The 25146-nt window shown below is 34.4% G+C and overlaps 1 long non-coding RNA gene across 1 annotated transcript; it reads right to left on the bottom strand.

Moving 5' to 3' along the window:
* Positions 1 to 21904: 21904 nt before the first annotated feature.
* Positions 21905 to 24231, bottom strand: LOC109120436 (uncharacterized). The gene is made up of 2 exons (XR_002027883.3): positions 23593 to 24231; positions 21905 to 22116 (listed from the first exon to the last, which is right to left on the bottom strand). It is a non-coding gene; the product is annotated as an uncharacterized lncRNA (long non-coding RNA).
* Positions 24232 to 25146: the final 915 nt, after the last annotated feature.

Genomic DNA, 25146 nt, shown 5'->3' with positions numbered 1-25146 from the left:
CTTAGGGTTTAAACAAAGTGGGAAAAGACCAAAAGATCCATGACTTAAAAATTGTTGGAGTACCAGACGGAGTTGACTGACGGACCATAATTTGACTGACACTTCGTACTGTTCGACCGTCATTTGTGACGGAGAGTTGAAAGTCAGTTGGCGAATCGATAGAGCCAACTGATGAACTGTAAGTCTATTGACGGACTGTACTAGTCAACCATTGTTTGTGACTGAGAGTTGAAAGTCAACTAGGGAGTCAACGGAGTCGACTGACAAACAGTAAGTTGACTGACGGACTGTACTGGTCAACTGTCGTTTGCGACTGAGAACTAGATGTAAGTTGATCAATCGATGGAGTCCACTAACGGACCATAAGTCGACTGACAGTCCGTACTAGACAACCATCATTTGTGACTTGGAACTGAGAGTCAGGTGGCCTATCGAGGGATTCAACTAACGGGCCGTAAGTTTACTAACAATCTGTAGTTAGCTCCATCGTTGGCACCTCCATCTTCAGAAAATCTATATTTTTTGTACTTTTTTGGATATGGGGTGTTACAATAACCGTTGAAGTGTTACTTCTGAGTTGAGCACTACTTCATATTGTGATCTGTTAGGTTAGACAGATTTCTATACAGATTGTAATTTGTAGAGGTTTCGTTGGTTATGAAAGGAGTACTCATATTCTATTTTACTTTAGCTTGTATTAATTGCTGGCTTGCTAAGTATCGTATTCTATGGTACTCTCTCCTTGCTTCTACACTTGAGCTCAGGTTATCGTGATAATGTTTATCTTTGTCTGAGGTTCTTTTGTGGATACTTGAAAGATAGCGACTTGTTATCTCAGCGGATCCTCTCGTTTCTTGCTACTATGGAAAGCAAAACTTTGAGACGACTCTCTCATTCGATTATTATGTTCTTTTTCTACTTTGGAAACAAAAACATTTGAGACTTGTATTTCATTTCAATTTAGTTGCATTATACTAGTGATTTTTACATGCGACTTTGGGTATTTTATGAGATTGGCTAAGTTATTTGCAGTTATGTCTTTGACATCTTTATTTCCGCTTTGTTGTCATATGATTTGCATTTTAAGCTAATTTGTCTTGGTGTGATAAGACGAGTGTTATCACATTTATTTTTTTATCGTGGCAGTCCTCCTACCTAGGTGTTTCAGTATATGCCCGCACGACTCGATAGGTGCATCATAACAAAGAATCTATTTAGATATGAAAAGGAAAGTAATGAATGATGATAAAAGTCAAAGTAGAATATCAATAAATCACTAATAGGCTCTATGATGATACAAAATAGTAAATATAACATAAAAATAATAGACAAGGAAAAAATGTTAAATATTAGCGCATAAATATAAGGAATGAGACTCAAGTATACATATAAAAATCAAGATAAAAATAGTTAATATTAATCGCGCATTGTCAGGGTAATTATACTAGTTTATATTAAAGTTAGGAGCAAAACAGATTTTAACAAAGTTTGTAACAACTTTATGAAAACCCTAGTCCCTCGTCTTTCCTATATAAAATCATGTTTTAGCGGCGCCTCTCGTTCAATCATTCTCACCACAATTCAACCTTATGCGGCTAAGAAGAAGGATATTCACAACAGAGAAGAGAATGATAAATCTTCTTCCTGTACTCTTTAGAAATCAATCAATGAGTCATCACACTGTATGTTCTTTAATCGCAATTTTCTTTTCTTTATTTGGTGATATACTATTCATTTCTTAGTCCGTGAATGAACTATCCCTGCAAATACTCCCTTTCCTTTAAAAATTCACAATTTAAAAGTACATTTTTATTTTAGTTGTTGTATCTAATCAAATAGGAAGTTGATTTATACTGAGTCCTTTAAACTCAACTTTTTCTTAGATTTAAATCTTTTTCCGTGTTACTTATCCAAAGTTATTAATATAACATAGAAATTATCCATCACTAGTGTCATCAATTTTGTGGTGAATACAATAGTAAAATTTTATTAACTCATAGTTCTTTACTCTAAACCAACATCATCCTTCAAACTTGCAAAGGCTACAATTCGCAATAAACAAACTACCTAAGTGGCATTATTCCATCAAACTTAGAAAAATGCAAAAAAAATCAAATCTTTTCATTGACTTACAATGAGTTTATTGGAATCGTTTCAAGAGAGATATTAAATTTATTAAGTGGAAAAATATATATTGAGATTAATTTATTGATTTGTCAAAAATCAATTTTTTAAAAAGGATTCTTAGCCCTTTAGGGGATCTCAATAAGTTGATTAATCTTTCTCCGGCACATAATAGTGTAGACGGATCTATTCCAAGTTCATTTGACAAACTGTTGGCGCTGGAATTCTTGAATTTGTGCTATAACAATTTTTAGTCTGAAATTTCAAAGTCATTAGAAGTTCTTGTGTGTCCCAAATACTTAGATTCTATCATAGTTGCTTATTCTTCAATAGATTTTTGAACTCTTAACACTCTTCAACTACCATACTTGTAATAGTTGTGTGGAATTGTTATTTTCTTTTGTTGTTCCTATCTTGTGTAATGGAAAATTCTTTTATATGTAGTATGAGAAATCAAAAACTATATTTGAGATTTTTTTTTTATAAGAATGACTTTGATAAGTTATGTATTTTTGTCTCACTCTATTTAATTTTTGAAATAAAAATAAATAAAATTATTAGTATTTAATCAGAACCATAAGTAGTGCAAAAAATTTCAATTGCTAACGAGAAAGGTTCTTTAAAGTTTTTTTTTTTTTTTGAATCTTTTGTATTTAGATTTTATAGCTTATTGCCTATATGATGCTCTATAATCTATCTATTTTACATCTTATGCTTATGGTAATACATACTATGCACAAATTAAATATAGGCTATGTAATATTCTAGTGGTAGCTAAGCTCAATGATGTAACATATTTGGGGTGAGTTGCTATAATACTACAACAAAAATGAATTTTAGCGACATTAAATATTGACATTAATAAAGAGTGCTAAAGCCTTTACTGGCATTGGTTAAGTGTCATTAGAACCAATGTCTCTAAAGGCTTTAGGGACATATCCAGAGAGTGACAATTGCTGCTAAATATACATATTAAGCTACATAATTTCCGCTAATGATCATTTTTGTTGTAGTGTAACCACTAAAGAACGTAATTATTAGTGAAGTAAAGGTATATACGAATTTACTATTTTGGTTTAACACTATTTTATCATTATTTATTTATCATAATAGATATTTTTTTAAAAAAATCAAGAAATGTGTATGTTTTACCTTTCATGACAAGTAAATCGCTACTAACTTAAAAATCAAGTTGTAGGATATTAGACTCGTTTCATGATGATCAGACATTTTAACCTATTCTGCAACCATCATGTAAGGAGTCTGATATTTTATGACTTGATTTTTTTTTTAAATTTGTAGCACTTGTTTGTCATGTTGAAGGATACATATTTACTTTTTTAAAATATAAATTCATATATACATTAAACTCATTGAAAATTAAATTTTTGAGTGATTGTGCATCTCACCCCAAATTGGATAAGCAATATGACATAAAATGAGTTCAAATCCATGAAAATGCGTAGGTACAATTTAATTAGATACTTATTCTCATTGAGAAATTTTATATGTAATGATCCGTGTTGGTGTTTTACTAAAATATTCCCAAATTTATTTCTTTTACCATATAAATATTTTATTTTTTATTTTTCAAATGAACCTTGAGGGCCATGATATATTATTAAAAATAGAAAACCATACCTTCCAGACCTACAATAGGCCCAACACAAAATAATAAGAACCAAAAATAAAAATGACAACAAAAAAGCCTATCTAGAAAGAGAAAGTAGAAAGTGAATCTTCCTCAGAGCTAAGAACAGACAACATAATGGAGTTACGACTAAGTGTTCAAATCTTCTCTTGTAAGCAAAGATTAATCAATTTTCTGCCTTTGTGTGATTATAGTTTCTCACGAATTTCAGTTGTCGCACAAGTGTTAACATATCTTGGAGGATATGAACCTCAAGTATTGGAGTAAATCTGATTTTCTACAGGAATTTCTCTACCACTTCGAGTAACAATACAAACTTTATCCATCAATTATTTAACTATAATGCTTTCATCTTCACTTCTCTACCGTGACGGGTGTTTATTTTCATCCTCTATGGTTCAGAAGGTCCAGTTAGCTGTTGGGGACAAGATCCTAAATAGGAGGGTATAGAATCTAGCACCTCAATTGAAGTACTGATATCAGGTATACTAACACCATTTAATTTGAAATAATTATCCAATGGAATGAATCCCTCAATTGGAATTAATACCACCATAAAAATCAGCAAGAGTATTTCCTCCCTTAAGAAGTGTTGTACTCTCAGTGTCATTCTACTTTTGATCCTATTTATAGCATAGACTTTCATCCAGACACTCCAAGGAACCTCCTATATTCCATTTATAATGTGCACCACAGACAGTGAATTTGTTTCCACGATGATGTTGGGGAACTTTTTATCTAAGTAGTATTGAAGCCCTTCACAAATAGTCTTTGCCTCAACCACTAAATTAGATGTATTTAGCAATTTGTAAACCTTTGATTCCCATAGATTATCATCATGATTCCTCACGCAAAAAGAAACAGATATAGGGCTTGTTTTTTGTCTTTACGCACCATCTGTATTACATTTCAGCCACCCTACAGGAGGAGAAATCCACCTCATGACTTTAGTGTGAAAAAAAGATTTGTGATTTTCAAATTGAATACCATTTGAGTCCAATTATTAGGAAAATTTGATAAGTTGAAATTAACCTAATAAACATTTAAATAGTAGAATATCCCAAATAACATAGTTACTAGAATATGACCCTCCATGTAAAATTGTGTTCCTTCCCTTTCATAGAAACCAAAGAATAATGTTAGACATTGCTTGATACACCATCTTCACTTCTCTCTACGATTACCTTTGAAATGCAATCATATAGTCGGTTTCACATGTATCCAAGGACTTGGCAATCCAACAGCCCTAGCATAGTAATTCCAAATAAAAATAGATAAGAATAACTATTCTATTATTTTCCTCACAGTAACTCTACAACAATGACATAAATCATAACAGTTAGGATCCCAGGAAAATATAAAAACATCCACGGGAACTCTTTGTTTTCATATACCCTCCATCCAAAAAAAGGAGATTTCAAAAGGGAGTCCTGCTGAGTCCACGATTTAAACTTATTTAAAGCTTTATTTTAATAGAATTAGTGTACTCAAATGCTTATTTTGTGCTAGTAACTGATGTAAATCCTTGATTTTCAGGTATTTGGACTTAGGGAAAAAGCATGAATACTTTGAGCTAAAGGAATAATGTAGCCAAAGGAACAATAGAAAATAAGGCATGGGGATCGCCTAAACCATTGGACGAGTCGCCGAATGGCTTGAACTCGCCTAATGTTCCAGTGTTCCAAGCCCTGAATAAGAAAATCAAGTAGGCGATAGGAAGGAGTAATCGAGGAGTCTCTGAACAATTCCGCGATGCAAATCCTTATCGCCCAAAGTTACAGAACTTTTATATGTTGAAGGCCAAAGCAAAAAGAAGATAAAACAAACCAAAGGGAGGATCGCCGAGTAGATCGGCTATCTCTAATTATTGCACCGAATGATCTTTCACATCAAAATTTTTTATAACTAGAAATAGGTTTTTAAATTTTTAGTTTACTATCAATCAATTAAGCTACCTATAAACTTTTCAATTTAGACATTGAGTAATTAGATTGTAATTATCATTCTAATTTTGAATATTGTCTTAAGTTTTTTCTTAGCTTTTGAAGACTTCCAATTCCAAGAAATTGGAAGTTGGTGTCGAAGATTCTTCATTGTAGACCTGTGTAAAAACAATATCAATCGTACCTAGTTGATGAAAATACTAGTTGGTATTAGTTTCTTACTTTTTATTATGTCTAACTAAAACCCAAATTTTGGGGCGTGATTATGTATTAATGAGTTGATATAACTGCTGAGTATTGTTAATTATTAGTTTATTTGCTGTGTAAAAGTGATTTCATTCAGTAATTTTGGTTGAATTTAATAAGCTTGTATTTACAAATATAATCTTAGCTTTGGGTTTTTGGAATGCTCGAGAGAGAGGTTTTGAAATCAAAACTACTGAATCGATGGTCTTTGGGTAGCGGGTTGTCATGGGTTCAGCTCGACAGAGTGAATCCTAAATCCACTTCTTTACACTCAACTCTATAGAGTGAGTGGACTAATGTGAAGTTGGGTTTCATTTTGACTTATCAGTGTTCAAGAGAAATAAAATTTGATTTGGTGTAAATTGCTAGAGAGAGAGAGCTTACCCCCCTAAAGTGTAGCTTAATCGCTAATACACAGTTAGTACTAATTGCACTTACTCAGTTGTTTTTGTTTGCCCATAATCCTATCACATCCCAAAAATCCCGTCTCCATATTCGTATATCCATATTATTTGTTGTTTTAGTTTAAAACTGCTTACAAAGCCCTGTTGATAATCCACACTTGTGTCTCCTTTTTAATTTGTGATGTCTTTACTCGTTAATGTATTTAATTATGACTAATTTGAATTTATTCATACTTGGCTGTTGATTCTCAAAATTCTCCTTGTGGGAATGATCCCAACCCTTTATTGGGTTATTATATTGATTGACGATAGTTGGCATTTTTTTGGAAGTAGTATCATGATACGTCAAATAAAAAATGGCGCCGCTACCAGAGAGTGGTGTTATTTGAGAATTTTTGTTAAGTTGAATTATGATCTTGTTAGTTATAGTGATACTTACTCAATTTAGCTTTGTTTTTTTTGTTTTGCTTGTAGTTGACATGAAAGATGAGTGTGAGTGGTAACTTTGGGTACCAAATGGATCAACCCATGTTAAAATAATTGAATTGTTGGGACAACCTCCTAACGTTCAAATAAGTGGAGGGTGAGAATATCCATGAGATGTGGCTTAAATTCAAGGAAGTGTTATAGTCGTACCCAACTTATGGAATACCTGATCAAGTACTACCAAAATGCTTCTATAGGGGTCTTAGTCCCTAAAATAGAAGTAGTATTGATAAGATGTTTGTGGGGTGTTTGATTCACCAACCATATGAAGTAGCAGCTCAACTCATTAATGTCATGAGTATGAACATCAACTGGATGGAGAAAGACCAAGAATGAGAAGCAACGGGTGTGCAACTAAAGTCTCTGTCCAAGAGAATCGGGGAATTGAAAGATAATCTCTCTATTTTCTAACATATATTTGCACACCTAGGAACCACTTTTCCAATGATCAAATGTAGGAATTTGTTTTTGCAATATTTATTCCTCTTGACCAAAGGGATCTTTCAGTTCTAAATTTCAACCAAGTTTAGAAAACATTGCTTGTAAATTATCAATCATTGATCTAAGACCTAGACCTCCTTCAATCTTTTGTAAGCAAACCTTGTTCACTCTAACCTGTACCGTTGTTACTCTAAAAAAATTTTGCAAAGGTTCTATGCAGTTATTTCAACACACGGTTAGGAGGAACAATAGCAGATAAAATATGAATAGGAATGCTTTGTAAAACATTAGCCACCAAATGATAGAATGTTACCTTTCCAGGCTTGTAGCTTGTCCCATACCTTTCTAATTAGATCTGCATGATGATATTTTCTTTTCCTTGCATGCGTAATAGGGAAACTTAAGTATTTTTAAGCATTCATCTACAACCCTTCCCAAGTCTGCTTTAGCACTATGATGCATAAAAAGATCTTTTCTCTTTATTAACTTTTCTTGTTTAGAGAATATTTGTCAGTACAGGCAAATCTAATTGTGTCATTTGTATAAACAAGATGATTGAGTTGTGCACTCAATTTCGGAAGACCATATCCAAAAAATTGGCATCATCAACTTAAGCATTCAAAGCCCTCGACAAAACTTCTGCTGATAAAATAAATAGTGCGCGAGATAGGGGACTTCTTGCATTACACCCCTTGTAGCATGAAATAAGCTATGTGATTGACCATTAACCTAAACAGAATACCAATTTTTAGCTACCACCCTCTATTTCCAGTCAACAAAATCATTTGAAAACCCCATCTTTCTTAGAACTTTCATTATAAAGAACCAAGATACTCTGTCATAAGCTTTAGATATGTCAAGCTTAATTACTACATTAGTCGTCTTACCCCTCTTCTTAATATTTGTTACAATCTCCTGAGTTAGTAGAACATTCTCAATAATGCTTCTAGTTTTCACAAATCCAGATGGGTTGTGTGAGATCAAATTAGGCAACATGAACTCTAGTCTATCATAAATAATCCTAGAAAGAATCTTCTTGTATAATTTCTTTCTTAGGTATAAGCACCAAATTAGAATGCGTTATGCACTTAGGCAGCAAGTTACCTTGAGAAAAGTCTTGAACCATTGTTATGACATCATTTTCAACAATATCCCAACAAGATTGATAAATTCTTCATCTCAAACCATCAGTTCCACTAGCACTATCACCATTTAAGCTAAACACAACCCCTTTAACCTCTTCTAAGTTTGGCATTTACATAGAATAGGTTTCTCAACATCAGTAACAAAACTAGGAATGTTGCTCAATAATGACAATTACATACTTCTCCTATAAAAACTGCTTATGATAGAAATCAATTGTTTCAATAAAAATTGTTTATGACTGAGAGTTTAGATATAGTTTCTTTCCTTCTACCCCTTACTTACTATATTGTGAAAAAAATCTTGTATTTCGATCACCATTATCAAACCATTCATTACCTGCTTTTTGTTTCCGAAATTTCCTCAAGCTGAAGATACTTTTAAGTTCAGCTTGAGCATTTTGTAACACAACTCTATTAATGGAAATTGGATCTTCTTCAAATATATTCTCTTTAATTCTTACAATATCTTCTCTCATAATCGATTTCTTGATTATATTGTCATAACTCATGTGTGTGCCTGCACTATTTGATCAAAGTAGTTTTGACTCTACTGATATTCTTCTTAAATGATATAAAAGTGTTTGAACCAATTCTGCATCTCTTGATTAATGAGAACTGTTTCTTTTAAAGATACAATCATTATCAGCTCTACCACTCCACCATGTGAACAGGCTCCCATTGGAGGGCACTTATGTTAACTCACAATTCGAAATGCAACATTCAAAATCTTCATGATCTGCATCTACTACTGGGAGACCCCCTTATATTTTCTTAAAAATTCATCATCACATTACAATCACCCCCAACTAACCAAGGTCTACTAATGTCTTCTGCCAATTCATAAATATCATTCCATAATGTAAATTGTTGTTCTATAATACATTTAGCATACACAATGGTGATGTAAAAGTTATAAGGCGTGGTATGATGCTTCATATTGAGAGTTATTTGTTGTTCTGTATCCCCAATTACTGCAATATCATATTTTTGGTTTTTAAACACCCTTATTTTTCCATTACATCTGGAAGTTGCTAGAAGCATTTTCAATGTACTTATTGATGTATCTACTATCTTGAATGGGTTTCAGAAAACCAATAAAATAAAACTTGTGGTGTTTATGTAACATTTTGAACTCTTTGAAAAGCTTGTTAAGACTTCACCTATCATATTTTCCAAATTAAGGACTTCATCATGTAGAATTGGTTGACTTAGTTCTCTTTGGCACTTTCTGCTTCTATTAACTCTTGGAGATAATCTGCTTCATAAGCTATGTGTTCTAGAGCATCTTTAGTGTTTTCCACAACTACTTCATTATTTTGTTAGGGAATTTCTGTCATATCTTTCTCCTCCACATTATGAAAAATGATATCATACAGTACTTTATTAGGGGAAGTTCTTTGTAGGGATAACATATGGGATTCATCTGTGTGTACTGTAGTTGGTAGTAATATTAGTATCATACTATTACTTCTGGTAGATTCCACAACTTCATCACCAATTTTATCACAATCAATTCATTCGTTAACTTTATTTGATCTCTACACTTTTTCTAATTTGAATTGGCTTACTGCTAACAACTTCTCGTCCTTCAACTCGATCATTGTGTTGATATTTGTGTTCTTCTTTGTACATTGGTAGCTTGCAATTTCTTAAACATTGTGTCAAGTTAAACATGCCACGTAAAATGAGATGGAAAGAGGATACTAGTAAAAATGCTTGTATATTCAATAAAATAAACTAATCAATCATTAATTATTGTATTAATAAAAAGGAAAAAAAATTGTCCCAAAATGATACTTTATCTATGTTATTTTACTTTTTCTTTTAACATTTTTACACTTTTAACTTTAATACATTATAATTAAAAAGTAAAAAAATCAGTTTATTTTAAAATAAAAATACTTTATAAAAAATGTCTAGCTAAATTTTCTAGTAATTTAACATTATCCGAGTAAAAATTATTTCACCTATTTCAATGATGTGTGGCCTCGTATGCATAAATGCATGACGACAACGATCTCTCAACTTCTCTGATAACTATTTTGTTTTACTCTGATAGTACCAAACTTGACTCTTCTTAGACAATATTTCCTGATATGTCCGGCCTCAGTACATCTATAACAAGTACTGAAGCGAGAGTATGTCTCTTTAAAGATGAAGAAGGGCTGAAGATAACCCCCAAACTCAGGAAAAAAGGTTGATTGGTTTATGAAAGACCCTCAACTGAAACCTATAATGAAGACTGAACACGAAAGGGTGGATAACCCCCTAAACTCTGACTTTTTGAGAAAGAACCACGAAATTCACCTCCCTTATGAAACTTCTTAAACGTGGAGACCTTGGTGAAGTCATCCAGCTTCCCCCTCTCTAAATCTATCACAAAATTAACCACTTCCTGAAAAGATTTTGCATAAGCAGCTATCTATAAAGCTAGAATTCTCAAATATGACGTCAATACCTTTATAAAGCGGTGAATCCGCTCTTGAGGACTGAAGTAAATACGAGTGGTATACCTGGATAATGCATGAAATATGGCCTCGTAAGCTGTGACAAACATCCTCCCTTGCTCCATGTTCAGGAATTTATCTCTCTTCTTGTCCCTCAAAGTCTAACGTCTATGATGAAGCTAGAAAATTTTATCCAAGTTGTCACGCCCCAAACTATCCCCGAGACGCAGACACGGAATCTAGGACCACAAGAGATCACAAGCTAACCGTGCTGGCATGATTATGAGCATACTAAACATAATAAACTGATGCGGAAGCTAAATCATCATTAAATCTGAAAAGATGGGGAATGCCCATATTCTATAACAAAGATATTTGAAAACAATGAGTTTAATACGACGGAAATATTAATTCAATACTAAGCTGAATCTAATTAAGTCTGAAATAAGCCTCTAAACTGGACTAGAAATATTGAGACAAGTCCAAGATAAATCTAGCAAAACTAAAACTAAATAACTGAAGACTGAATTAAAATCATGATTATTGTCATCGGAGAATGAGGACTCACTACTGAATCTGCTGAACTAGATATCGGAAGTTGATCTATGCGTGATTTGGGTGCTGAGAACCGAACCTACATCATGAGAAGATATGCGTCAGTATTTCAAAGGTATTAAGCATGTAGGATAGAGTAAAGCTGAAATAAAACATAACTGAACAAGCATAAAAGCAAGTATAATAATCTGACATGATAAACTGAATTATGAGCTAACTTGATGTAATGACAAATTTATAACATGCTAAAACTGAATACTGAATATACTGATAAATGATCAATGCAGAGAGTTTGACTGATTTGTCGGAGCTACTAATAACCAATAATAAAATCACATGAGCTAAATGTGGAGTACGATGTATACTCCCCATTGAGTGGACCCAATATACCCTGCTAAAGGTATAAAGGTATGCTGGCGTGATCACTAAACTAATTGCAAACAGAGGGGACTTATTATTTGGGTACGTTAAACCCTAGTCCAACTCGGTATTATGCTACTCCCATGGATTCTGTAAATTTACTGATTATGTTTGAATTTCAATAAATACTAGATAGCTCAAAGCTGAACATGCAAACTGAGAATGTAACAATTAATCTGGTAATCATGCATTTATAACTGAGGCACATATATTTGAAGTGTCTGAAATATCTAACCTAGCATTTGTAATTAAAGAACTGAATAAATACAAAGCTAGGGTTTTGAAATTCATGCAATAAACTGAATAATAACATGATAATCTGATTTAGAACATATATTTAATAAATTCAGAATATGACTGAAAACTAGGGACCAAATGGATGAAAGGAACCCATTAGTGAAATCCCATATGCCTGGTGATGAAATCCATGGAAAAATACTTATGTTTCGGGGCTGGAACTGCTCGAGCTTTCTTCGTTCTTGAACTAGGGTTCTTCAGTTTTTTCTCCTTTCTTGCTTCTAATTTTCTAACTTTTGATTTAATGATGTGACTTATATATGTTTTAATTATATTTCTAGGCTTAAGCTGACTAAAATATGATGATTTAGGGTCAAAACAACGTAACTTAGGGTTTAAACAAAGTGGGAAAAGTCAAAAAGACCCCTGGAAAGTTGTTGTCAGACCAAACAATGGCCAGGACTGACGTTCTGTCATCTAACTGACGCCTCGTCGTTGGGTTCCATCGTCTGGGCCTCTTCGACAGGATTTTACTAAAATTGGCATACCTTTTTACTCGAACGTCGAATTTTAGAAAGGTGAGTGTCTACGGAAAGCTAATTCAATTATCTATTTGAGGGTTGGTCATGAAAAACCTAATTCATTTTGTACTAAGAGTTATGACCATTTGAATTTGACCCAACTGCATTTTCCCCTTAATTGTCTTCAAATTTTCCACCTACGGATCGTGCTGGTTATCCGTAGCTCTTGCATTAGAATGGGTGAAGAGAGTATTTATCGACGGACAGGGACTATGGACCGTTGTCTGAAATATTTGGGCTGTTTCTGATCCCATCGACAGTTGTGCAGGACGAAACATATGTTAGGCCACGGTCCGTCGATGCCACCGTTGGTTGCACCTGCAGGTTTTATTTATATAAAAACTTATTTTTGGTCTATTTTATCTACGGGATGTTACATTATCTCCCCCTTGGAAACATTCGTCCTCGAATGAAGACGAAACTAGCTGAAGTAGAGGGAAAGAACTGAAAACCCTACTACTAAACACTGAGAACTGAGTTTCTGACTGAATTTAGTTCTGTGTAGATGCAATTATGCTAAAAATGCAAGTACAAACTGAGGAAACATGATTCTGAAACTGAATTTCAGCATGAATGACTGGAAAACTTAAGAGGAACTATTACCTCAAGCTGTATCGGAAGGAAAGAGGTGAGGATACTTCACTTTCATGGCTGCTTCTGCTTCCAAGTAGCTCCCTCTACGGATTGACTCCTCCACAAAACTTTGACTGAAGAGACTTCTTTATTTCTCAACCTTCTAACCTGACGGTCAAGAATTTCAACTGGTACATCATCATAATAAAGACTATCTTTCACCACCACACTCTCCAATGGTACTACAGAGGCTGGATCACCCACACATTTCTTCAAGAGTGAGATGTGGAAAACCGGATGCGCTGATGCTAATTCTGCTGGCAACTCTAACTTATATGCCACCTTCCCAAACCTTTTCAAGATCTTGTAAAGGCCTACATATCTAGGACTGATCTTCCCTTTCATTCCAAATCTCAGTGCCCCTTTCACAGGTGAGGCCTTCAGAAAAACTCAATCATCAACTTGGAACTCTAGTTCCCTTCTTCTTACAACTACATAAGATTTCTAACGACTTTGTGATGTCTTAAGTCTATCTATAATGATTTAAACTTTCTCCATTGCATTAAGGACTGAATCTGGCCCTATCAAAGTTGGTTCACCTACTTCAAACCAACCAATAGGAGATCTACATCTATGCCCATACAAAGGCTCATAAGCGGCCATCTGATAGCTTGAATGGTAGCTATTATTGTAGGCAAACTCAATAGGTGGAAGGTGATCATACCAAATACCTTTGAAATCGATCATACAATCTCTCAACATATCCTCTAAGGTATGAATGGTACGCTCTGCCTACCCATCCGTCTGTGGATGAGATGATGTACTAAGGTTAACTTGAGTACCAAGACCTTTTTGAAATGACTTCCAGAAATTAAAGGTAAATTGAGGACCTCTATCTAAGATGATAGACAAAGGAACCCCATGTAACCTCACAATCTCATTAATGTAAAGCCTTGCATAGTCTTCTGCCAAATATGTAGTCTTGACGACCAAGAAGCGAGAAGACTTAGTCATTATATCAACTATCACCCAAATTGAATCATGTTGTCTGCGAGTATGAGGTGATCCTGTGATAAAGTCCATATTTATTACATCTCACTTCCAAGTAGGAATATCGATATCTTAAGTCATACCTACTAGTTTCAGATGTTCTACCTTGACTTGCTGGCAATTGAGGAAGTTACTCACAAAATCTGTTATATCACTCTTTATGACATTCCACCAATAGACTTCTCGCAGATCGTGGTACATCTTAGTGTCACCTGGATGAATAGAATACCTAGAGTTATGGTCCTCTGCAAGAATATGTTGTCTCAACTCGCCCACATCAGGAACACACAATCTACCCTAGTAGCGAAGTACACCATCTCCCTCTTGGGAGAAAACATCCACTTTCTGATTATGGACTGCACCCTTAAGTTCAAGAAAGATTGGGCCACTGTCTTGCTTTTCCTTAATCTTCACTACCAAAGACGATTCTGCCCCATTCTGAACTGTTACACCATTGTCAGATATGCTTATCAGGCGAACTCCTAAGCGAGCAAGTCTGTGAACATCCTTCACTAGATCCTTCTTTTAGTCCTCAACAAGGGCTAAACTACCCATAAATAATCTACAAAGAGCATCTGCAATTACATTACCCTTACCCGGATAATAAAGCACACTCATATCATAATCCTTAAGGAACTCTAGCCATCTCCTCTAGTGAAGATTCAACTCTTTCTGGGTGAACACATATTGAAGGCTCTTATGGTCATTGAACACATGTACGTGAACACCATACATGTAGTGTCTCCAGATCTTGAGTGCAAACACCAGTGCTGCAAGCTTGAGGTTATGAGTTTGATAGTTCTTCTCATGAACCTTAAGTTGTCAAGAGGCATAAGCTATCACCTTACCTCGCTGCATCAACACACAACCTAGGCCAACTCTGGATGCATCAAAATAGATCACATAACTATCTTAACCCTCTGGTAAAGTCAAGACAAAAGCTCTAGTCAATCTAGTTTTCGATTCTGCAAACCTTTTCTCACAATCATCTGACCATTGGAATTTGACAATCTTCTGAGTCACCCTAGTTAATGGTGAGACTATGGATGAAAATCCTTCCACAAACTTTCTATATTAACCTGCTAGACCTAAGAAAATTCTGATATCTGTAGCATAGGTAGGTTTGGGCCACTGTTTCACTGCTTCTATCTTTCGTGAATCCATTCGGATCCTTCGCTAGATACTATCTGACCAAGAAAAGCAAAGGATTGCAACAAGAACTCATATTTACTAAACTTAGCGAATAATTGGCAATCATTGAGAGTCTGCAGAACAATTCTCAAATGATTTGAATTTTCTTCCTCACTCCTACAGTAAATGAGGATATCATCAATAAAGATGATAACGAACAAGTCCATGTACTATTTGAACACTCTGTTAATCAAATATAAAAGCTGCAGGAACATTAGTTAGTCCAAACGACATAACTACAAATTCATAATGACCATACCGAGTTCTTAAGGTTGTTTTCAGAATGTCACTATCTCTGATTCTAAGCTGATGATAACACGATCTGAGGTCTATCTTTGAGAAATGGTTAGCATCCTGAAGTTGGTCAAAGAAGTCATCAATCCTGGGGATGGGATACTTTATCTTGATTGTGACCTTGTTAAATTGTCTATAGTCAATGCACATTCTGAGAGAACCATATTTCTTCCTTATGAACAACATTGGTACACCCCATGGTGAAACACTAGGTTTGATGAAACCCTTATCAAGAAGGTCTTTCAACTTCTCTTTCAATTCCATAAGTTCTGCTGGAGCCATTCTATAAGAAGGAATAGAAATAGGCTGGGTATCTTGAAGTAGAACAATTCCAAAAGTCGATTCCCCTTTTGGGAGGCACTTCGAGAACATATTATTGACATATTTATGGAAATTCACACACTACTGGAACTGACTCAAGAGTTGGGGTTTCAAGCCTAAATTCCTTAACCCGAACTAGATGATAGAGATAAACCTTAGATATCATCTTTCTTTCCTTAAGGTAAGAAATAAATCAACCTATAGGCGCTAAGCTACTACCCTTCCATTCTAAGATAGGTTCATTTGGAAACTGAATACGAACAATCCTAGTAACACAATCGACTGAGGCATAACATGAATGTTATCAATCCATGCCTAGAATGAAATAGAAATTTACCATTTCTAACTCTACTAGATCTGCTGAGGTGACTTTCTAAGAGACTGTGACAAGGCAATTTTTGTATACCCGTCTAGCTATAATTGGGTCACCGAGTGGAGTAGAGATTGAGAAAGGTTCTAAAATAGTTTATGGACTGACATTGATTTGGACTACTATACTGAGTTACAAAAGACAAAGTCATGTTTATTGTCTTTCCAGTGAGTGAATCATATGTGAGTAACATCCTTGAGTTTGTAGGATGTCAATCTCACATGTCACTACCAGTTACTTACACCACAGCAAATATTTTCTTGACCTCATCAACGAACTTTTGTTGGTTCTTACCAACTTGCGACCCTAAAAACTTCAGCAGAATCATCCTAACAAAATCACAAACTCTGGTTGCCACTAACTGGTCCTTTCTATTAGTAGGAACTAGAACATGCTGATTGTTCTGGTTGGTCATACTCTGAGCCAAAAGCTGAATTGGCATTCTGAAAACTCTGCATTTGAACTTCTTTATCTGGTACAAGAGTAACTACGTTAGCTTTGCGTTCATTAGCATTCCATGCCTAAGCTCTACGAGAAGGCATGATCTTAAGAGCTCAACGTCGAATTAGAATAGAATTAGATCATACCTTACACACGATAAGAGTAACAAGAAAGTGAAGTTTTTCCTAAAAATACTCTGTAGCCTCCCTCTCATTACATGTGGTGCACTTAACACCCATGGAAAGGACTCTACTTAGTACGGCTTTTCAGATATCCTAGGACTCTTGAACCTAGTGTTGTGATACCAAGTTTTGTCTCGCTCCGAGCTACCCCCGAGACGCGAACACGGAACCTAGGACCACAAGTAATCCCAAGCTAACCCTAGTGGAATGATCATGAGCATACTAAGATATTAAACTGATGCGGAGCTAAATCATAATTAAATCTTAAAATATGGGGAGTACTCATATTCGATAACTGAGATATTTGAAAACAATGAGCTTAATACAAAGGAAATATTAACTCAATAGTAAGCTGAATCTAACTATGTCTGAAATAAGCCTCTAGACTGGTCTAGAAATACTGGGTCAAGCCCTAGCTAAATCTAGCTAAACTAAAACTAAATAACTGAAGACAGAAATTAAACTCATGACTGTGTTCCTCAAAGAATGAGGACTCACCGCTGAATCTGCTGAACTGGAGATCAGAAGTTGATCTATGCATGATCTGGGTGCTGAGAACCTGAAGCTACATCACGAAAATATGTATCGCACGTATGCGTCAGTACTTGAAAGGTACTGAGCATGTAGGATAGATTAAACCAAAAATAAAACATAACTGAACAGACATAAAACAAGTATAATAATCTAACATGATTACTGATTTCTGAGCTAACTGGATGCAATGACCAATTTATAACATGCTAAAATTGAATACTGAATATATTGATAAATGGTCAATGCAGAGAGTCTGACAAATCTGTGGGAGCTTCTAATAATCGATAATAAAACCACATGAGCTAAATATGGAGTCTGATGTATACGCCCCATTGAGAGGACCCAATATACTCTGCCAAAGGTATAAAGGCATGCTGGCGTGATCACTAAACTGATTGCCCACATATGGGACTTACAACCTACTTTGCTAGTAGTTCTGGGACTATTTGGGTACGCTAAACCATAGTACTACTTGGTATCATGGTACTCCTATGGATTCTGTAAATTTACTGATTATGTTTGAGTTTTTATAAGTAATGGATAGCTTGAAAATGAACATGCAAACTGAGAATGCAACGATTAATCTGGTAATTATGCATTTATAAATTACTCATGTATATCTGAAGTGTCTGAAATATCTGACCTAGTATGTTAATTCAAGAACTAAAAAATACAAAGCTATGGTTCTGAAATTCATGTAATAAACTGAATAATAACATGATAATCTGATTTGGAACTTATATTTAATAATTCATGAAATCCTAACAAAGTTCTAGAAACCCTAGGCCTAAGCATGATATGAGAATCAAGAATCTAACTTAAAACTAGGGATCCAATGGGTGAAAGGAATCCACTAGTGAAATTCCACATACCTGGTGATGAAATCAACAAAAAATACTTAATTTCGGGGCTAGAACTGCTGGAGCTTGCTTCGTTCTTGAACTAGGGTTCTTGAGCTTTTTCTCCTTTCTAGCTTCTAATTTTCTAACTTTTGATTTAATGATGTGACTTACATATGTTTTAATTATGTTTCTAGGCTTAAACGACTAAAATATGATGATTTAGGGTCAAAACAATGTAACTTAGGGTTTAAACAAAGTAGGAAAGGTTAAAAAGACCACTGGGAAAGTTGTTGTCAGATCAAATGACGTTCAGGACTGACGGTCCATTGACTGACCGACGCCCCGTCGTTGGATCCGTCAACCAGGCCTGTTCAACATGCTTTTACTAAAATGGGAATAACTTTTTACTCGAAGGTCGGATTTTAGCAAGGGTTGTGGCTATTGGAAGCTAATTCAATCAGCTATCTACGGGTAGGTCATGGGACAACTAATTCATATTTTACTAAGAGTTATGAATTTTCCACCTACGGTCAGATCTACGGGTAGGTCATGGGACAACTAATTCATATTTTACTAAGAGTTATGAATTTTCCACCTACGGTCAGATCTACGGGTAGGTCATGGGACACCTGATCCCCTTAACTATCTGCAAATTTTCCACCTACGGTCAAATCTACGGTAGGTCTACCTACGGATCGAGATGGTCATCTGTAGCTCTTGTAAGAGAGTGGGTGAAGGGAGTATTGATCGACGGTCACAGACTACGAACCATCGTATGACGTACGGACGGTAAGTCCGTCCGTCGTCCAAGACTTAACCAACTTTTCTAGGCTGAAATTTTTGGGAGTTTCTGATCCCATAGATGGTTGTGCAGGATGGACCATGGGTCAGGCTACGGTCTCTCGATGCCACCATTGGTTGCACCTACAGGTTTTTTTCTGTAAAGATTGTTTTTGGTCTATTTTTACTATGGGTGTTACACAAGTCATAGGTGGTGCCTTTCCTGGACGACATTCAACATGCGATTTCCGCCATATTTTAGCATTCCCTTGAAACTAGTAGGTTACAAACTCAACAGTTAGTCGCTCCACTATGTCCATCTTATGTAGCAGCTCATGACAATCAACCAGGACATCATAAGCATCTTCAAATTTAGTAACCTTGAAGACTTGAGGTTTCGAATTTAAGAACTTAATAAAGAGGTCATGTTGGTCACTAGTCATTATAGCCCTGTAGTCAATTGGGGATACATGTATGTTTCATGCATGCATCCATGCACGGAGCCACAACAACTGTATTTTGTACTCCTTCAACCTGAGGTGCTGATGAAAAAAATGTGGGGTTGTATGGACCTGATCAGATAACCCGCTGAAAGTGAGAACTTAATTAATCCTCTCTGCAGTGGGTTGGGATGGTGCTTTCTTCTCCTAAATATGCTCGTATTCCCTCTCACAACCCTATTGTCGCGCCCCATTATTTGCAAAAACGGGTTTTCTGCACGACCTAATAACTCTTTTGGTATTTTGAGATTGGAGTCGCCATTTAACAAATTAAGGCATGTTAGGGCACCTATTTAACCTAACTAAGTCTAGCTAAGGTCAACGAGACATAGATTAGGGTAAGGGTTCAAATTACCTCGGAGGGAAGGTTTTAGGCATTCCTCGAGGTCCACAAATGTGGGTCCTGGCAGTATCACATGCAATCTATGTGGGGGTTACAAGTAGCAATTAAGGTCACTTCGTTTATTAATTTATTTAAGCTTGCTAGGTGATAACAAATATAAAAAAATTAAAACTATTTTATTATTTTTATTAGCTTAAGCATGCAAGGCTAGGTGATAGCAATAAATAAACAATGAAGTTTTATTTTTTTTATTTATACATACGAGACTATGTGTTAAACAAATCAAAAAAATAGCTCATATTATTGTTTTAATTAATATTTAAATATGTGAGTCTGAGTAATAAAATATTAAACAATTCAGAAATAAATTTTTTATTTGTTAATTAATTATTTAAGCATGCAAAACTAAATGATAACAATAAATAAACATTAATAAAAAAATTTAAAGATAAGTGATGGGATAGATAGAGGCAAATAAATAAGCAAAAAAAAATTTAATTTTCCCCAAATAAATATAATTAAACAAACAAATAAAGAGATAAAGAGAAGGAAGACTCTAAGAGACACTTTTTGGATCAACACTCGACTTTCTTTTATTTTCCGATAGGCTGCCGTATAGGCACAGACAAAACCAAAGTTTGTCTTTTAAGCCTGAGCCGATGTCATCATCTCCGTAGGGCCAACTGCCCCTGCCCAACCACCGCATGTATAACGTACCTAAAAGGTGCCTAATCGTCCCAACTTAATGTCCAAGAGGCATTGGACTCTTAATAGGATAGGCTTAGACAAAATTGAATATAAGGCCCTCCTAGACACCAAGTCAAACAAACAAAGCAAACAAAACGGTCATTTTATCAATACTAGTGTTAGTTTGGCGTCTAAAAATCAATGAGACATGCTTACAAACAACACATAATTGTGAAAGGTCTTCATGCAAAGTGTGTGAGAATACAAAGTTATAATAAACAAAAATAATTATAAGGGGATATGAATCTGACATATATACAGATTTCAGTATTCACTTATTTAAAGTGAGCAGAAATTAATGACATAAAAGATTTTTTTTTAATTCTAAGTAGCAAAAAAGTTATCCAGCATGCACAAATTTTAAAATAGTAGCAAATTTAAATATTAGGGAAGAAAATGTTATTTAGAATAATAGGCTTTGTTTATTAAAGCCAAAAAATTATTTTAAGGACAACGATAAATTTAATGCAGAAAATTATTTTAGAAAAAGAAGCAGTAGCAAAATATTATGAGTACGGGAAATTATTTTAAACAATATTTAACATGCAAAAATTAGTTAATTAAGAGCATTTTATAATAGCAAATTTATTTATTAATGGAGAAGTTATGTTCATGAGATAGTAAACTTATTAGATATAATAAATCAATAGGAATTGATTTATTTTTTAAAAAAAATGTCAAAAATATGCACAACGAATTTTATTTTAGTTATTGATACGTTGAAAATTTACAAGCCTATTGACATGATCTCTAGGCATTTAACATACTAAAATGACAAAGTAAAGAAGCAAATCAATTAGTTAAACATGATTTCTAAATGATTTAATAATCAACACATTTAAATAAGACCTATAGGCATGATTTCTAGCTCCAAATGACATATGAATGCATAACACCCCACATTGGATTAAATTAACTTCAAAACATTAATTGGGAAAATTAACGAAATGATTGAGCGAATGTGATTTGCTTTATTTTTTTTATTTTGGTTAGATCTAAATTTATTTTATCACAAAAACATTTGATGTACAAATTATACACTTATAGGCATTGCTATTAAACACAAACAAGTTTGCAATAAAAAATGGTTAATACATAATTCCCCTCCCTAGGCGATCCCCCAAGTTGCTTCATATATAAGAGTTGTTTTATACACATATTTTAATAAAAATAACAGATGAAAATATACACAACATTAAAATAAATAACGCTTTGTCCGAAATTTCTTCTAAGTCACTCTTCATCGTCTTGAACTTTAAGTCCAAAACCTGCTAGAACAAGTAAGGTAACACATATAGAATGGAAGAAAGATTGTGATGTAAAGTATTCATAGTAACAAATTAATCTCATATATACGTATATAAACAACACACATAAGAAATATAAAGGACAAAACATAGGCATAAACATATCAACACACATAGGGGAAAAGCTAAGGAGTGCTTTTCTTTATTCTCAACACACAACAAATGATAATAAATACAAAACAAAATTTAAAGAATAATAGAAGGTTGACCGATAGTAAAATATTAACTAAGAAAATATTTACCAATTAAGCAAGAAAATGGTAGCAACGAGAACAAGTTGATCCAACCTTTACTCGAACAAAAGCAAAGCAGCAAAGTAGCACTTCAAAGTTATCGAAACTTGTTTGTTTAAGAATAGTAATAATATAAAAAATATTAAGAGAATGAGAGAGATTACAAGTATAGTTTTTGTGTTAAGAGAGAGTGGATCAATGATGAGAGAACTTGTTATGAAAAGATGTGAATGGGAGAATGTGAGTTCTTCCCAAGATGTGAGTGTCCAAATAATGAAAGGAGGGAGTCCTATTTATATAACAAAGAGGGGAAGCACATGAGGAAAAAAATAAATTAGAATAAATTAGGAGTAAAATATTCTTCTACCTTAAATAATGAAGAGCAAAACAATATTCTTTTATCATATATATAGAAGTAAGAAATCAGATTAGGAAGAGTAATATTATTTTCCTTAAGCCCAAAATTAGAATTATTTTTAAAATTATTTTTTTTACCAAATATGAAAAAAGTAATAAATCAACCTTTATTTTATGTATATTTTTACCAAATATAAATAATAAGAGAGTATTTTTCCTTAAATAGAGAACTGAATCAGTAAAATTATTCATTTATTTTTGTTCAACCCAAAATAATTTTACCAAAAATAAAACAGGTAAAATCCAATCAACTTTACTATGACAACTGCAGTCAATTAACAATACTAAATAAAACAGTAACACTAATTTTGTCTTATCAAGAGTAAAAATCTGAACATACATATCAACTTAACATAAATAAATCAACAACCTGCCAAATAAAAAAATGTCCACAATAATATTTTACCATAATCATCAACAAGAAGTTTAGACAAGAATCATATGGCCTAAAAGAAATAAATTTACAACATAAAATATGCATACTTGATTAATCGAAACTTTCTCCTTGAAACGGACTAATCAAGTTAACAGTCAATTATTCAATTTAGAACAATCGTAACATAAACAAGGGAACAATTTGAGCAAGATTTTAAAATTATCAAAGTTATATCAAACCAAATTCAGAAGCTCTATGGCAATCTGATTCATATGATTAGAGAAACACACAATTAGCAAGTTTAAGAAAAGTTCGTAGTATTCACCAACTTTCATGTAGAACACATGTAAATCATGGATTCCATATTCAAAACTGAGAAAATTATTAAAAATAGGCTAAAATAAGACTTACGTGGATATTTCAAAATTTCGAGTTCGCAGGTTTGGCTATTTTAGAGGTGGCCAACGGGTATTGGCCTCGTTGAAGCTGCTGGTCTGCCGGTGCTACTGCCTGCCGGTCGCCTGTGGCTGGCTGGCAGTTGTTGTTCCTGCAAAATAGACAAAGAGAAGAAGAAGGAAAGGACAAGGGAAAAACGGAGGGGGTTGTGCCTTCCGATCGCGGTGTTGCTGCTCGGAAATGGCTTATTTTCACCGGTGTCGCTGGCCTTGCATTGTTGTTTCCTTTGCTGGTGGCATTGCCTCGTGGTGCTGGTGGAACTTGCTGGTCGTTCTCCTCGCTTGGATGCTGCTTCTCCTCGCGAGAATCTGCTGGAGAAGAGAAAAAAAAGAAAAAAGAGGACGAAGGAGAAGATGAGAGAAAGAGGGGGGAGAAGAGAAGACGGAGGCGGAGAGAGGGGTTTAGGCGGGGAGAGAGAAGGGAGGAGAAGAGACAATGGAGAAGAGAAGAGGAGGAGGACGGGAAGGGGAGAAAGACGGCGAGAGGGAGGAGGAACGAAGGGAGAGAGAGAAGAAGAGGGGGTCCCCAAAAGAATGTAGGGAGAGAAGGGGGCGGTTGGAGAGGGAGGTGAGGAGGAGAGAGTAAGTTCTTTGTAGGATTAGATCTTTTAGGGTATTAGAAAATGGGATAAATAGGAGATTTAATCACAACCGTAGGATTAATTTAGATAAGCGGCTAGGATTTAATCTAGGATTTATTTTAAAGATGGATGGATGAGATGAAGTTTTAATATTAGATGGGACAAGATATGGAATGGATAAAAATGCAATTAAATTGGCTAGAATTGTAATGAAAGAGGGGCTATGATTGAAATAAAATTTAGTTGGAGTAGCTAGAATTGAAAGAAATTATAATAGAATAGACTAGAATTTAAATAATTTTAAGGAAAGTGTAGGAATTACTATTAATTAAAATACTTCATATATTAAAATATTTTAATATAATTGAAAATCATTTAAATTTTAAAACATTTGAAATTCATTAATTATTTTATAATATCATAATAATATTTACGATAATTTTATAAAGTGAACGATACTAAAATATATGATTTTCAAAAAAAAATTCGACTGAAATTTTAAACTTTAAATACGTATTTAATCGAATAGTATTCCTAAAAATGGTTAAAAGTCGGTCAAAATTGGGTGTCAACAGCTGCCCCTTGGTTGATTGAGAATGAAGAATGAATTGTCAAGCAACTAACATTGACTTAGTAGCCGATTTTGTCCGATCGACGAGAGATATTTGTTTGCTCAATTGGAACGATGTAGAGTTGAAAAAGGGTATGACGGAGACTGTGGTATTAAGCCGCCTACATATCTCTGGTTTACGAGAATCAGGTCGTGTGTAGTTCTAGATTCAAGAGCAAATGAAACTCTTAAAAGTTGAAAGAGCGTTAAGGTATTCAGAAGGCATGATATCCGCTTGAATGGATAAGATTAGAGTAGCGAGAAGAGAGAGATTGACAGGCTAAAAAAGTATGACAGAGAAGCGAGAAGAGCATGATAG

This window comes from Solanum lycopersicum, chromosome 1 (genome assembly GCF_036512215.1).
Source record: "Solanum lycopersicum chromosome 1, SLM_r2.1".
NCBI lineage: Eukaryota > Viridiplantae > Streptophyta > Magnoliopsida > Solanales > Solanaceae > Solanum > Solanum lycopersicum.
The sequence above is the reverse complement of the archived record's forward strand: the minus strand, read 5'-3'. Positions and strand labels throughout refer to the sequence as shown.